This window comes from Pelobates fuscus, chromosome 5 (assembly GCF_036172605.1).
Source record: "Pelobates fuscus isolate aPelFus1 chromosome 5, aPelFus1.pri, whole genome shotgun sequence".
NCBI lineage: Eukaryota > Metazoa > Chordata > Amphibia > Anura > Pelobatidae > Pelobates > Pelobates fuscus.
The window spans coordinates 192,545,184-192,562,600 of NC_086321.1; the positions used below are offsets into that span (position 1 = coordinate 192,545,184).

Here is a 17,417-nt window from a genome sequence, read left to right on the forward strand (position 1 = left end):
CTTGCGCTGTTTGCTTTTAAATTGTCTCTGGTGTCTCCATAAGTGTGTCTCCAGGAAAGTGTATGGTGCATGTGTTTGGAGCCTGCTTGTGGGATTGCGTGTGTGTAGAGTGTGGTGTGGTATTGTGTATAGGTCAATTTCAATTGTGTTTGTGGTGTAATATGTGTGGCTAGGGGCTGTAGAGAGTGTGTGTATAGGGGCTGTAGTGTGTGTAGATGTTGTAGAGAGGGTGTGTTTAGAGAATGTTGTAGGTGTTTGCTTACAAGGAATGTTGTGTGTGTGTGTGTGTGTGTGTAGGTGGTGCAGTGTGTGTGTAGGAGATCTAGTGTGTAAAGGACCCAGAGTGTGTATAGAAGATTGTGTGTGTAGAGGATTAAGAGTGCATATAGGGTAAGGGATCTAGCGTGTATCTGGAGCGTAATGTGTGTAGTGGTGCAGTGTGAGGGGTGCTGTAGTGCGTGTGTGTATATATATATATATATATGTGTATTTGGACGTATTGTATGTGTGAGGGTTATTTTATACATACACTATATGTGTATGTAATATTCACTGTCTAGTCTTATCTTCTCATTCACTGTGATTTTACCACACACGGTTTACTCTTGCTCCTTCCAATCATTGGTAATTCTAATTATTTAGTAATATCTGCTCTCTACGCTTTCTCAGCAAGCAATAATTTAAATATTTTAATTCACTATGATTTCTACTTTAACTCAATATGTACAACATAGGCCCTTCTCATCTTTCTTAGCATATGGATCTACTCTCTTTTTAATGTATGCATCTCCCTATTACATAAACTGTACTTTCTCATATCAATATATGCTTCTCTTCAAAACAGAAATATCTATCTTTTTAATCCCTGAATCTATTCTTAAAACCAGCTCTCTGCTGCACCTATATTTTTGTGTGTGGGCACTTGTGTAGATGTGTCTGTCTTGCAAATATTTTGTTAATGCTACGGCTGATAATGGTAATTTATTGCTAAGATAAAGAACAGGTATATGATTAGATATGAATGGTCTGCTTCTCAAACTGCAGATCGGCTACACATCTTGCACCAGTCACAAACAGACATCACAAAAATAAACATTGACAGATTCAAAACCATTTCTTTCAATGCAACATTAATTTAAAGTTGAACTTGGTTGCCATCACATTTAGTCAATACCACTGCAGGTTACTCAGGAAAAAGCTGATAGTCTTCCATCAATTACCAGCTCATGAGATTAGACTCTAATGTCTCTAATACCATTTCTTCTCTTTATTTGGTCATGTGTTCTTTTCGCTTTCTGTTATCTCTGATCTACTACATGATATATCAGCCCTTCTCCTTAATGTAATAATTGCTACTCTCACTATTATATCAGCCCTGCTGGCACTATGTGATAACTGGCCGCTCCCCTATTACATTTATCTGCACATTTCAATGTACAGTATCTCACAAAAGTGAGTACACCCCTTACATTTTTGTAAATATTTTATTATATCTTTTCATGTGACAACACTGAAGAAATTACACTCTGCTACAATGTAAAGTAGTAAGTGTAGAGCCTGTATAACAGAATAACTCAACACACAGTCATTAATGTCTAAGCCGTTGGCAACAAAAAGTGAGTACACCCCTAAGTGGAAATGTCCAAATTGGGCCCAATTAGCCATTTTCCCTCCCCGGTGTCATGTGACTCGCTAGTGTTACAAGGTCTCAGGTGTGAATGGGGAGCAGGTGTGTTAAATTTGGTGTTATCGCTCTCACACGCTCTCATACTGGTCACTGGAAGTTCAACATGGCACCTCATGGCAAAGAACTCTGAGGATCTGAAAAAAAGAATTGTTGCTCTACATAAAGATGGCCTAGGTTATAAGAAGATTGCCAAGACCCTAAAACTAAGCTGCAGCACAATGGGCAAGACCATACAGCGGTTTCACAGGACAGGTTCCACTCAGAACAGGCCTCGCCATGGTCGACCAAAGAAGTAGAGTGCACGTGCTCGACGTCATATCCAGAGGTTGTCTTTGGGAAATAGACGTTTGAATGCTGCCAGCATTGCTGCAGAGGTTGAAATGGGTGGGGGGTCAGTCTGTCAGTGCTCAGACCACACGCCGCACACTGCATCAAATTGGTCTGTATCGCTGTCGTCCCAGAAGGAAGTCTCTTCTAAAGATGATGCACAAGAAAGCCCGCAAACAGTTTGCTGAAGAAAAGCAGACTAAGGACATGGATTACTGGAACCATGTCTTGTGGTCCGATGAGACCAAGATAAGCAGATGGTGTCAAGCGTGTGTGGCGGCAACCAGGTAAGGAGTACAAAGACAAGCGTGTCTTGCTACAGTCAAGCATGGTGGTGGGAGTGTCATGGTCTGGGCCTGCATGAGTGCTGCTGGCCCTGGGGAGCTACAGTTCATTGAGGGAACCATGAATGCCAACATGTACTATGACATACTGAAGCAGAGCATGATTCCCTCCCTTCGGAGACTGGGCTGCAGGGCAGTATTCCAACATGATAACGACCACAAACACACCTCCAAGACAACCACTGCCTTGCTAAAGAAGCTAAAGGTAAAGGTGATGGACTGGCCAAGCATGTCTCCAGACCTAAACCCTATTGAGCATCTGTGGGGCATCCTCAAATGGAAGATGGGGGAGCGCAAGGTCTCCAACATCGACCAGCTCCGTGATGTCGTCATTTAGGAGTGAGTGGAAGAGGACTCCAGTGGCAACCTGTGAAGCTTTGGTGAGGTTTAAGGAAGTGCTGGAATATCATGGTGGCCACACAAAATATTTACATTTTGGGCCCAATTTGGACATTTCTACTTAGGGGTGTACTCACTTTTGTTGCCAACTGTTTAGAGATTAATGGCTGTATGTTGAGTTATTTTGAGGGGACAGCAAATTTACACTGTTATACAGACTGTACACTTACTACTTTACATTGTAGCATAGTGTAATTTCTTCAGTGCTGTCACATAAAAACATATAATAAAATATTTACAAAAATGTGATGGGTGTACTCACTTTTGTGAGATACTGAATGTATTAGTTCCTTTAACTATCAATTATTTCTGTGCCTTCAAATGTACAATACTCACTCAACATCTTTGTCTGCACTATACATGGCTCTCTCCACTTCTGTAGTATATCTCTTATTTTCTACTTAGTCTCTTTAACCAATTTTTATATCTTGGCAATATCCATGTCTCTCATGGTGGCTCCACATGTAACACCTGCTTGTCACTACAGAGGTCATATTTTCTTTATAGACATAAAATCTACTGTACAGTGTTTTTTTTTTTTTATTAGTATTCATAACCTTTTGACTTTTTCACATTTTGATGAGTTACAATGTGGTATCAGAAATGATTTAATTGGGACTTTCTGTTTTATTCACCCTATTAAACATACTTAACACTTTGAAAGTGGAAACATTTTAATTTGTTGCTTGCATAAATTTGTATTCCTCTTGTTAGAAGCCCTTAGATAGCAATTTCCGCTGAGAGCTATTTGGTGTCAAAGAGGTGGACATCTAAATAATGTAGTTTAAGCCCATTCTGATCTACCAGGTTCATGTCTTGCCAAATATTTTCAACTGAATAAAGAAGAGAACGCAGTATGTTCTGTGATTTGGAAACCTTTTTCACTAAATGTGGATACAGCTACATTTCGACCAAACCAAAGTCACAGCTCATAATTTGTTGTGGATTCTTCTTAATAATTTTTTGTTATATTGGAACTGATCCGAAGGTGGGGACCATGAAATCTTCACCCTTATTCATGTGTCTTCAGATGTAGTAACTACATCAATAATCCTTGGCTCGACTAGACATTCTTGTCCTTGTTTTTAAGCACTCCTGTGTAACTTTGCCCACTGCCCAATTAAGAGAGGATCTGCCCTATTCTTAGGTTCCTTGCAGATTGAAACGTTTCCTCTGCAATTCCCCTGAATTTGTCTCCACACATCTTGCCTTTAATCTTGAAGCTGCATCCACTGAAATGCTACTCACATTTCATCATAGGGATGGCATCTTCAGGATAATGAATGGTTTTGTGCCATACACAGGTACGTATATTAATGTCAAAAAGCTGGCATTCACGATCTTACTACCGGTCTCTCTATATTCTCTACTTTTCCACATATTACTTCCAATACATTAAAGATCTATGTCCCTTTAGCTCTCTGTGTAAACAACATCACTGTGCCTATCTGTATAGATCTTCTAAATCGTTATCCATATTCATCTTGAACAGATAAACCCATGTCTCTTTGATCCAGCAGATTATTTACAAAAGAGTTTATGGAACAAAGACCAGCCATGCAATGAAAATGCAAGAGTATGTCAATCTGTTGCCAATCACATCCAGCATGTTGCCAAATCCTGTAGATTCCATTTTAAAAACATAGCCCGCATCCGCCCCTTTCTTGCACCAGATACTACCAAGGAGCTTGTCCATGCTCTAGTAATTTCCCGCATGGATTACTGTAACCCTCTCCTGATTGGTCTTCCCAAAAGCCGTACTGCACCCCTACAGTCCGTAATGAACGCTGCTGCTAGACTGATTTTCCTCTCTAGTCGTTTCTCTCACACCTCACCCCTCTGCCAGTCCTTACATTGGCTTCCTGTATGCTATAGGAGTCGATTCAAGGTACTAACTCACACCTATAAAGCACTGAACAACTCTAGCCCCTCTTATATCTCCTCACAGATCCATAGGTATGTCCCTTCTCGGTCTCTCCGCTCTGCCCGTGACCACCTCCTGTCCGTTGTCCGCACCCGTACGGCCAACTCGCGCTTGCAGGACTTCTCGCGGGCGGCTCCCTTCCTATGGAATAGCCTGCCTACCGCCATCAGACTCTCCCCTAGTCTTGCATCTTTTAAGAAGTGCCTTAAAACCCATCTCTTTAGGAAAGCTTATGGCCTCCAAGACTAGCCCCTACCTCACATACCTGTCTCTTGCCCTCTCCTAAAGGGCAGCCCACCTTATTTGATTGTAAATTCCTGTCCTAATGTGTTTTACACCCCACCTCCTATAGAATGTAAGCTCGATTGAGCAGGGTCCTCTTCAACCTATTGTTCCTGTAAGTTTATTTGTAATTGTCCTATTTATAGTTAAATCCCCCTCTCATAATATTGTAAAGCGCTACGGAATCTGTTGGCGCTATATAAATGGCAATAATAATAAAAATAATCTGGTCCAACAAAAGAAGATTATATTGGACCTCAGCGACTTGAAACTGTGTGATTTAACCTGAATAGCATAGTAGTCTGTTTCTGTAATTTGTATTGATCTCATCATTAGGAGGTTTTCACTTACAATGAATCTTTACTAAACATCCCTGTCTTTCCTGTTTGAGGACCATTTAAAAAGGTAAAGGTTTTAGTTCACTATACCTAAGCAGAGGTCACCCTATGAACACTGCAAACACGTTTTGAATACATTTCCTTGGTGCCAAGGCTTTATATTTGATTTCTGTGTGTGTTTCAAAATACAGAGGCATTTTCTTCACTGTCCATCTCTTTATGTGTATCTTTTTTTATGCTGTGTATTTTGGTATAAATCCCATCGCTTTGTGCCCCTCGTCCTATCTGAAATGTCTATGTTGTCTGTCTTTGATCTCTCTCCGTAATTTTCTTCTCTGTATATATCCCATATCTCTCTCTAGAATGCATATTTCTCTTTTTAAAGGTTTAATCTCTCTCTCCTTGTATAAACTGCATCTTTTTTGTGTCCCTTTGCCTCCCTATTTCAATCTAAATTCTCATTGTATCCCCTTGACACTTTCTAGGTATAACCTCTACATGCATTGCTAATCACTCAGGGGGATACATATAAATGAGATCTATACGCGTATAAAGTGTGTGACTCGGACGCTCTGTTTTCATGTGTCTGAGGTTTTTCTCTGTGTATGCCCCACCCCCTCCAAATATCTGTAAAATTACAAAGTAATATTCTCTTTCTGTGTATCTTCTGTTCCTGATGTAACTGTCGATAGGTACATTTTTTATAAACACTTGGCTTTATGTTTTATAAATGGGAATTAAGATCATATCAAAATGTATGAGAATAGGAGTACACATGATCAGAGGCATAACTAGAAACCACAGGGCCCCGGTGCGAAAATTGCCCTAGGGCCCCCCATACATCTATCTCCCACCCCACACATCCCTCCCCCCACACATGCAGACAATCAGATATACATGCAGACATACATACAGACACACACACACACTCATACATACAGACATATATACAGACACACATAGATACACAAACAAAGACATGTAGAGACACACACACACACACACTTACACTCAGCCACACACACACACACACACATTCAGCACATTCAGCCACACACATACACTCACAGACACACACAGATTATTCATATAAAATGTCCACCCAGGCTCCCTACCTGGAGAGCTGGCGTGGATCTGTCCAGTGGGGCTTCAGTGCGGTGGGCAGCAGAGTTCCTTTCAGACGCGGCGAGGGAGCTGTGTTCTCTCTGCTTTGCTCCTTCGCGGGCTGTCTACTGATGCCTGCATCAGTAAACAGAGCGCAAGGGAGCAGATCAGGGAGATCAGAGCTCCCTCGCCGCGTCTGACAGGAACTCTGCGGCCCGCCGAGGAGGGTCCATTAGGTGGCCAGTGGGCCACCTCTTGGGCCCCCCTATGACAGGAGGAGCATGGGGGCGGTATCTAGGCGGCCCATGGTCGCAGGGGTCGTGGCTGCGGACGGGCCCCCTGCAGTGAGGGGCTCGGCCGCGGCTGCAACCCCTGCGAACGTGGTAGGTACACCACTGTGCATGATTGCTGTAGGGTGGAATGTGCACTATTTGAGATACAGATTTGTGTGTATTGGATGGGCAGCCATGAACAACGGTATGTCAAGATAGCAGGTTTTACCTGTAGTGTTGACCACACAACCTAAGGACAGGCTTGATGATAGTAATCTTGCTGAGACCCCAGGGTGTATTATTTAAGGATAACAATCTCTAACTGTATTCAGGTACACATAAGAAAGACCCCAGAGGCATGTTAGGTGTGTCTTGTGTAGCCAGAGGACAGGAAGGAAACCGCAATCACAAGAACCAGCCGATCATGATGGTCCCATGTTACAGCTAGTGGCTGTCAGTATTATATCTAGGGAGTCATGTGGGATAGACAGTTCTGAAGGGACAGATAGAAGAAAACATCAGACCACTGGAGATCTCAAAGAAAGGTAGCTACATATGATCATGCATGAGTTATATTTGTAAATAGAAGTATAGAGGTCTTTTAAGTTTATGTTGCATTGTTGGGGATTATTGTATTGTAATGTGTATTGTTTGAATTCCAGATTGTTTTATGTAAACTGATTTAATTATAACAAACATTGTGGATTCTTTGATATTCTGTTGCTGTGTCCTAATATATATATTTTGCTAGATTCTGGTTAAAGCGGAAGCTTTCAAATAGAAACCCAATAATAGATCAATATAGAACAGGGATTGTGTAAGTAATAAGCCAGAGGATTTGTCTATCAGTGCATGTCTTATAAATGCACCCATAAACTTATTGTACTGTATAAGGATAGTTACTGTAGCTAGAAAAACACATAAGCCCTCATTGAATATATATGAATACATATCTAGTTTGCATTGATGTGTATTTGGATGTATCCATTGTAGGGCAAGTTGTAAAACTTAAGCACATAACACATTTAGAGTCCCATCCCTAGTATTTAATCCTTAGGTTAGTCTTTAAAACTAACCAATGTTAGGATCTGTGTCTATTGCTTATGTTACATTGTAAACAGTACACCCATGATCCTGTAGGAATAGTAAATTGGGGTTATTCATAAAATCACTTTGTAACATAACTATTGCAGAATTACAGTGTCAAATTTATCAAAGACAGAAACATAATTACTTCCAAAGAGATTAATTGATAAATGTGCAGAACACATTTTATGTTCTGTTAAACCTTTTGTAAGTAATATCTGATAATGCTTTTGTTTCCCACTGACTCTTTGATAAACCTCTTTCTCAGTCCTATTGCCTCTCTAAATAGATGTCAATTCTCTCTTGGTCCATCTGTCTCTCTGATTCAACCTCATCTTTTTGTGTCCCTTTGTCGCTCTATCCATAGACCATCCTTCAGTGTATCTCTGTCTTTCTCCATAGAACTCACCTCTTTGAGTCTTTTTGCTACAGATATGTCTAAGTAGCTCTCTGTGTCACTCTGCCTCTATATCGATCTTGTATCTCAATATCTCCCTATAGATCTTATCCTGTTCTGTCCAACTTCATCTCTGTGGATCTAGATCTTGCTTTATATCTCTTTGCTGCTGTGTATAGAGCTAATCACGCTGTATAAATCTCTTCTTACTCTACGTGTTCATTTGCCTCTTGCTGAAGATCCTATCGCTCTGCGTCCCACTGTTTCTCTGTGTATGTTTCATACTGCTGTCCCAGCCATTATATACAGATTTCTTGTCTCTGCCACTCTGTAAAGATCTCATTACACTGTCAATCAGCATCTCTGCACAGATCTAATCTCTCTCACTGAGCATATATTGTACATCTAATGTTGCTTTCTCTCTTTCATCTAATATCTCAGACACCCTCTACATTCCTGAACGGCCCTCTATCTCTATGCGGTCTGTCTTTCTGTACAGATTTCATCTCCCACTGTTCCTGATTACCTGTGTATAACTCTCTTCTCATCACATTCCCCTATATCGCTGCAGAGATCTCATTATGTCCCTGTGGGTCTTTCTAGGGAGATTTAATCTTTTTGCGTTTTGGTCCCACTATCACTGTAGCCCTACTCTATCTGTGTCGAAATGTGGATAGAATGTTTTCTGCTAAGGGTTCCATTTATGACCTTCTCATCTCTGTGTAATTGTAGCACATAACATAGATTTTTATGGTTGTCCTTCTACCTATCAGTGTAGATCTAAAATGTCCTTTTCCTTTTGTAAGTCTGTGAAGGTCTTATCTTCTCTGTCGATCACAAATACCTGCATTACCACTGCCACACACTATGGATTACATGTATCAGTCTCTCTCTGTATAGGCCTCATCTCTCTTAACGTTCCTTAGTTTCCATGTTATCTCATCTTTCGCTATATTAATTTGACTCCTTCAGCTTCTCAGCATGGATCCGATTCCGGTGTCCATCTCCCAATAAGTATAGTTTGTATAGTATAGTCCTGCTGCTATACAGAGCTTATTTCATTCTATGTCCATATGCCTGCCAAGTAAGGGCTTCAAATTAAGTTGTTCTGTCTTTCAGTACCTGTAGAGATCAATTGTATGTGACCTGCTGATTCCGAGTGTGGATCTCATCTTACTGTCAGAGCCACTGGGCCTCACTAAATATCTCACTTTAAATGGCACCCCTGCTTTCACTTCCTGAAAACCTCACCTATGTCTGAATAATTGTTCTGTACATTTGTGAATTGTACACTAGGCCTCAGATAAATTGGATCTATACTTATTAAAAAAAAACAACACATATCTCAATAGATCCAATTGTCTCCCTAAATAAATGTAAACACAATCATTCCTTGTATGTGTGTTTGATTTTCTCTGTGTAACCCCTAAATATCTAACTTCATTTTAGCTTTAGTAGTGTCAATTACTCATTTTCAATATTAGTTTCTATATACATCTGCCCATTCTCTAAATGTCAGTCTCTCTGCCATAACTATGGAGAAAAATATGCCTTTCTATACACAAATGCACAAAGGAGAATATCCACTGTACATGTACAACTAATTCTATGTTAACATTGAATATTGCAAGCGGGATTCTATAATAAAAGTATAGTCTCTTCTTTTAAGTATTAACTTACTCTTTACGTCAAAATAGTACAAAATAATTGTGTCACGCTTATTCTAGATAAAAACTACCATTGTGTTTGATGAGTTTATGCAATATAATTTTTAGAAACCGATACAGCACAGCAGGTTGCCAGCTTGTCTGTGTATCTGTATATTTCATCCTAAATGTGCTTCCTTTCTAATAACCATCTCTCAATATATCAAGGTGCAAATGTATTCATCATTAAAACAGCTCTCCATATTTCACATTGTTCACATTTATCTTTCCTGAGTGAGATTTCATATAATAAAGAGCCCGCTTACCTCCGTGCAGTGTGAGCCACGTTCATTTATCTAAGTAGCAGTATATGAACAGCGCTTGTCTGTAAATCACACTACATGCTCCTTTCCTTATAACCTCATGCACATCGCCCAATCAAGAGGCTATATAAAGGTTTATTAAACCTGGTGTCCGTAGTGGCACCTGTATGTATTATATATATATATATATATATATATATATATATATATATAGTTCTCCTGATGGATCGCTGTATATATATTTTTTAACTTAATTTCCTCTTTATCTGCTTGTACCTTTTTTGTTAGAATATGCATTCCTCTCTAACATGAACCTCAAGTGTATACTGCCCTGCTTTACATGTATACATTGCAATATGTCGCTTAGATTTTCTTCTCGGTCTCTACCTCTAACTCTATTGGCATACTTCTTACTCTATGTATATATGCTCCTCCTCTTTCTAGGTATCTGCTTGCTCTCTCTCTCAGCATTACTCTGTCTTTTTGTATATTTGCTCCTCCCCTAACACCCTCCGTCAATTGCCGTACATGTAAGCTCAGTGTCAGTAGTGTCAGTACTACTCAATTTGTAAGTCTCATCAATTCTATCTACATAGTTAATCAGTCGGCATATTTGCTCAGTACCCTTTTTCTGTGTTAATCTTGCATACAGCTCCCCTCTGGGTCTACGTATTTTTTTTTTTTCCCCTTCCACCTTTCCCGTATTCTTGTGCCTCTGTCTATGACTGCACTACTCTCTTTGAATCTGTCAATCTCGTTGGACTCAGCCTCCAAGAGGGGCATGTGTCAATCACAGACCATACATAGTGATGTCATAACACATACAAGACAGGTGTCAAGGACTATCAGGCCACAGTCGCTCTTTCTCTAATAAGCATCTTTTACTCATATGCATGTCCGTCCTTACTCTGTCCCAGGTTTACCTACATGTAGCTGAGAAAAGGGATTAAAATGTGACCAGTGTGTACTCTCTGCATGAACATATATCTGTCACACATTGCTAAATCTATCTAAATCTGTATATGAATTAATAGATGGACATATATACAAACCCCATTGCTCACACCCCTTTTATATGCAGTATTGCTTTGTGTTATTTTTAAATATGATACCTTGTGTACAAAGATATTCTCACATATAAGACAGTATATATGGTTGTGTTTGTGCACGTATATGCGTGTATGTACGTATTGGCACAAAGGTACGGTTATAAATATTCAGAAGAGATTTAATACAAATACATTTTTGTACGTGTGAAAAATAACATTTCTATGTAAATGATCTATTAATATGTATACAACAGGATTTTCCTACATTCTACATATGATCATTCACATTTAATTTGATTTGTTTGCCAAAAAATATTTCTATGCATTTACAATTTTATAAATACTTAAATATACACATACATTGTTAGTTATACACACAATGTACAGGTGAATTTAAATTAACATGCATTCATGTATGTATATATGAATTGAATGCATTATATGCACACATATTTTAAACAAATATATATAGTGGTATATATAATTGTATACGGGTGGAATTCTTCAATACTGTAAGTATCAATTTATATAGATCTATCTACTCCTCTCAATCAATCGCCTTCTGACCTACAAGCCACAGAATGAGAGAAAGAGGGAGAGAGACGGAGAGAGACGAAAAGAGAGAGAGAGAGGAAAAAAAACAGGAATAGATTGTAAAATCAATGCTACTTACAGCTTAGCTGGTGCGAGAGGATAAAGCTGTGTCTGAGGGATGCTGAGGAGGCGGTCTCTCCCTCTCTCTCTCTCTCTCCCTCTCTCGGGCTTTCTTGCTCCCCCCTTTACAGAAGGAAGATGAAGACTAGGAAAAAATAAATCAATGTCTTTGTGGTGTGAGGTACTTTCTCTGTGTGGACAGGGCTTTTCCTATTGATTTACAGTCTCCGAGACACCTCTCCCTCTCCCCCTCTCGCTCTCCCAGATCCATTCACAGACAGTTCCCCTCTCTCTCCCCAGCACAATGGAATAATCAATACGCACAGACACACACACACACACTCACACACTCACACACAGCACAGTGCTGGGAGACTGAGCAGGTGCAAAGAGAAGCTGCCAGGGAGAGACGCTGTGTGAAGAGACAGCTCCTCAGCTTTGGACATGAAGGGGTGCATAGAGGGGGAGGTGACAGAGGGACAATTTAAAGGACAGCTGAGGTGTCAAGACAGAAACAGATCCTTCACCTCTCAAATGGATATGTGGAAAGAAACACAGAAAAACATAAACCAGATTGAACATAGACATACAGCATATACCTTTCAGGAGAGATGCTAAAAAGGACAATAAAAAAAGTGTGTGGGGGGAGGGGGTTTGCACATTTATGATTGGAAAGCACAATCAGCCTTCTAAGACCTACTGGTACTGACATAATTTTAGGATTCCCTTTAACTAATGTGTAGTTAATCAACTAACTTTGCCTTGTGCAGCAGTAAGCCTTAATTGATTAATTACAGGTTAAATAAATCCTAAGACTCTCTGAGGACCTGGATCACTTGTAAGACTGGCTGGACAGCCCTGCTTCAGAAAGTGAATGTAATTACTGATTACGTAGCATTTTTAGTCTGAGTTCACATCACCAATAATCTATATTACAAAAACAGACTAATACATTGTCACATATGTCAAATTTATTGTAATCTGATGTAATGTGACCCCCACCCACACCCGCCCCAAATCTAGGCTTTCGGGGCAGTTCTTAGATAATAATAGCTTTCTGTGTAATACAGATCAGGTGCATTACATATATAAATTCAACACTTCCAGATAATCTGCAGTCAGACAATCAATACATGTTGGGCAACAATGTAGAATTCTCTGAGCCTGTTCTTATAAGATGAACTAAAGTAGTCACATTAGATGTAAACCCTATGGAGTATAAGCCTGTCCTGGCAATTTGCACTAAAACAGATTACATTACATTACATATAAACCCACCACAGTATAGGTTTGTAAAGAATGTCTGTCAGTAAATCAAATACATTAGATATAAAGCAAGTACTGTTTTAGCCTTGAAAATCAGCAACCAGTTCACATTAAAGGTATACTCCAGGCACTGGCTGTAGTAGATATGATGTCAGTAGAGCTTGTATGCTCCTTCCCCCCAGTGTAAGTTGTCAGACTGCTTCATCTTGAGTCTACTGGGTGCTTCTCCCCACCTCAGAAGCTCTGTACTTGAGCTAAGCCCGCTTGTGCAAAGCTTAGTTCAGTTGCTGAGAGCAATCAGACATTAGGCTAGCCCTGCCTGCACTGCTGGGCTTAGCTCAGGAGAGCTAACAGAAGATCCTAGCAGGAGCCATCGTCTCTAACAGATGGAGAAAAGAAAGCAGTTCCTGGCAGACACCAGGTAAGATATCAAACTGTTCTAAAATGGTAATGGTAATTGGAATGTATCTTTAAATTAACACTCTAATGGTAAAAATATGTATATATTTATCTTTAATGTTGTATTGTGCCTTGATTTATTTAGATTCAGCCCTTTTCCATACTTTATAAATTAAACAAAAAGTCATACAACCTTAATCCAGAGGAGGATCACTCACTTTCGTTTCGGGTGAAGTCATTATCCATGCTGACTTTTCGTCAATCCACTGGTTCTTACAGAGAAGCATTAAATTAAATGGTTCTCTATGAGCATTTACAGTATTCAGTATAATCATGCTAGGAGTAGGTACACAGAACGTAAAGACCTTCAGTTTTCAAAGGCCTTTATGAGGAAGTACCTCTAGTACTGTCAGTCTGATGGAGACGTGTTCTCTGGCAAATGTAAAAAATGTAATTTCTCTGGAACATATTTTACATTATCAGATACAAGGGAGAGCATTTATGCACCAAAAACACTACAGTTAGATGAAGGTTTTGGTGCCTAGCATGTCCCTTTAAATTTGACATAAACCCACCACTGTTTGAACCTGTCCTGATAATTTATTATCCAAAAATGATATTACATTAGATACAAACCCAGCTCTAAGTCTGACATGATTAGCTGTATGATTTTCCTTATATAATACCATATGGGACATTATTTTGTAGCCCCTGTCCCCTAAACCATAAAATAATTAATAAGATGTAGCTGAAATTCTGCACTGGGGACTCCCCTGTTTGAAAGCATGGCAGTCATCATGAGGTCCTATCAAAGGCTTCTCATAAGGAAGTCTTGGATTGGACCATTTTACTAGTTCAGAGCGAACGTATGTGCTATGAGCCATCAAGGGGAGGGAGGTAAAAAGTAAAATAAAATTTAAAAAAATAACAAAGGGTATAGGAAGGTGGAAGGGCTTAACTGAAGGAGAGAGAGGAGACAAATATCCGTGTGCAGTTCGCACCGACGATGGATGTATTTTCTATCCAGAGTTAACATTAGGCAGTCTGGAACTGAGTTCTTGACTGCCAAAGTCACGTGTGCTAGGGGTGCAAGTCCCTGGCACAATAGTTAACATATCTCTGGATGTGCAGAGTCTCAAGCAAAAACACAGCACATGCAGACTCCTGCCACTATGACCATTATATCTGTGCCTGTCCTAAAAATTCTTCAGTTAGAAAATTCTATTACATTCTATCACATCAACTATAAATTCAGCAATATCTGAGCCTGTCCTGATAATCTGCAGTAGGGGGTCACACTACATTAGGTAGGACTCAGCTTTTTGTTCCAGCCGGTCTTGATAGTCTTGCAGTCAGGTCACGCCACATTAGACATAAACCTAGCACTATCAGAGCCTCTTCTTAATAATCTGCATTAAAATGGCCAAAGTTCATTAGATTAATTCTCTGTCTTCACTGATTTTGCCCTGAGAGCATTCTGTCATGTTACTTTACAATATACAGAAATGGACTAAGGTAGGAGCTTTTCTTAATAATAAAGAAATTATCTAGAAACACTGTGCTAGACAATGCTGTAAAGTGACCTGTTGAATGCGGATGATCGGGACTTGTTACAAGTCCTGAGTTAACATCAAAGCTAGCAAACTTTGGTACCAAATTCTAGATTATTAGGCACAGGTTTAGACATATGTCAACTTTCCATCTAATGTAGATTGGCCTGCTAACAGACGATCTGGCTCTAGATGAAGCTGTACAAGATTACTAATGTAAGGTATACTCCTTTCTACATATTTTTATTCAGTGTGAGGTTCTACAATTAAATTGAGTCTCAAAATGTTGCAAGTTTAATAAAGACATTAGGTTAATATTTATTTAATTTTAATACATTTCTTAAATTTTTCATGCGGGACCAACTATAGCTACAGTGGTCTTGTAAAGAACAGCACTGAAATATGACTCAAATCACATACCACATTTTATACAAATATATGTTCATTTTTTTTTTGCTCCAGGCTACAGTATTTTAAATTCAGGCAGGATCACTCCCGAGAAAGTTCCATTATCATACGTGTAGCCAAGAGTAATTATAAATTTGCCGACTCAGGAATAGATAGTCTGACATAAGCAACTTACCATTACGGACTAGTTCTAGGGTATTTGGTAATGTTTGGTCAGCATGCATTACTCGCCCATGTGATGGATATACCTTGACAGCATTTGGGGAAGTCTGTATACAGGCAGGTCACTGCAAAAAAAAAATAAAAAAATAAAAGAGAGAGAGAATATGGATTAGTCTACTCCAATTTCCTAAATTTATGGTATATATATATATATATATACATATATATATATATATCATAAATAACATCATATATACTAAAATATGCTACTGTGCTTTGCAATTAGCCTGCTCAGATTTTGAGAAATACATTGAATGGGTTCCCTTCAGGGCTGGGAGAAGGGGAAAGATGTGCTTAAAGTGCACTCATCAAGCATGCAAATTCTGCAGACCCAAGCAGAATAAGTTTTAGATGGCAAAATAAGAAGTAAAATTGCACAGTCAAGGATCCATGTGACGGTCTTATAACTGCAGGAATTTTTGCACTCTGAACAGGAACGTATGCTATGCCAGGTGTAGGCAACCTTTGGCACTCCAGATGTTGTGGACTACATCTCCCATAAAGCTTTTACAACCATAATGCTGGCAAAGCATCAGGGGAAATGTAGTCCATGACATCTGGAGTGCCGAAGCTTGCCTTCTCCTGAGATTATGAGAGAGAGAAAGAATAGTATAACATGGAGACAGGGATAGTGTGACACACGTGAAAGAGTGACATGTAGAGACATGTAGAGTGAAAGACTGACAAAGGGGCGAAAAATAACAACCAAGACTTTGTGTCATATAGAGTGATAGGGATATGGTAAGGGGGTAGTATGACAAGAAGAAGGAGACAATAACACGTTTACTGGTATGGGCAGAATGCGACATGGCTACAGGAAGAGTGTAATATGCAGAGGGGTGGAATATGACACAGATACAAAAGAGAGTATGACAAACAGAGGGAGATAGTAAGGGTAATAAGGACAAGTATGTCAAATAGAGAGAGGGTGACAGAGGGGGTTGGTGACAATGGGGAGTGTGACACAGTTCCAGAGACTGATCAAAAAGACTTGTGTCCATTAAAATCAGCTTTTCTCACATCGGTGTCTGCTATTTATCTAAAAGAAGGCAAAACACCCCAGTTTAAAGCACTTTCCAATTTTGCAGCAAACTAAGAAAAAAATCCTTCTCAGTCCCAAAATAACAGTCTGATTTCTCCTTGGATCAAGAAGAAAATTATACTAGCATATTATGTTTTTGCAAGACTTTATCCAGTTGCTGTTTAAACATCTGTATAGACTGATAAAACCACCTCGTCAAGCTGAAAATTCTACATCCTTATTGTTCTTACTGTACAGGACATTTTCATTTGGTCTAACTAGGTAGCCTTATGCCCTGTGTATAGTCCAATTTATGAATAGATTTCAAGACAATGGTTTATATAATGTTAACATATCCCCTCTGAAGCCCCATTTTTCTAAACTAAACAGTTTTCAATTTGTTAACCTTTCTTCACAACTAAAACCTTCCATTCTTCATATTCATTTTGTAACCCGCCTCAGCACTTATTCTACTTGTATAATATAGAACAGATGCCCAAAATTGGATGGCATATTTAAGGTGTGTTCTTACCATTGATTTATAAAGAGAAACAATTATATTTTCATCTCGAGAATAAATGCTCCCTTTTATACATGACAATACCTTACTGGTCCTAGCAACTGTTGACTGACACTGCACATTGTCCTTTGTTTGTTGTCTTTAAAAAATCCCAAATCCTTGTCATTTGTGTTGCCAAAATGTATAACTTTGCATTTAT

At 39.3% G+C, this 17,417-nt stretch overlaps 1 protein-coding gene across 4 annotated transcripts in view; it reads right to left on the reverse strand.

Annotated features, from left to right (window-relative positions):
• The window catches only part of ZFHX2 (zinc finger homeobox 2), a 70,735-nt gene extending 55,022 nt beyond the window's left edge, over nt 1-15,713 (reverse strand). For 2 of the 4 annotated variants that reach the window (XM_063454881.1, XM_063454883.1), the window contains exon 1: nt 11,852-12,134. The gene's annotated coding sequence lies outside the window, so the exon portion shown is untranslated. Of the gene's footprint in view, nt 1-11,851; nt 12,135-15,630 lie in introns of those variants that run through there. The other 2 variants (XM_063454882.1, XM_063454884.1) reach the window with 2 other exon arrangements.
• Between the last annotated feature and the right edge of the window lie 1,704 nt (nt 15,714-17,417).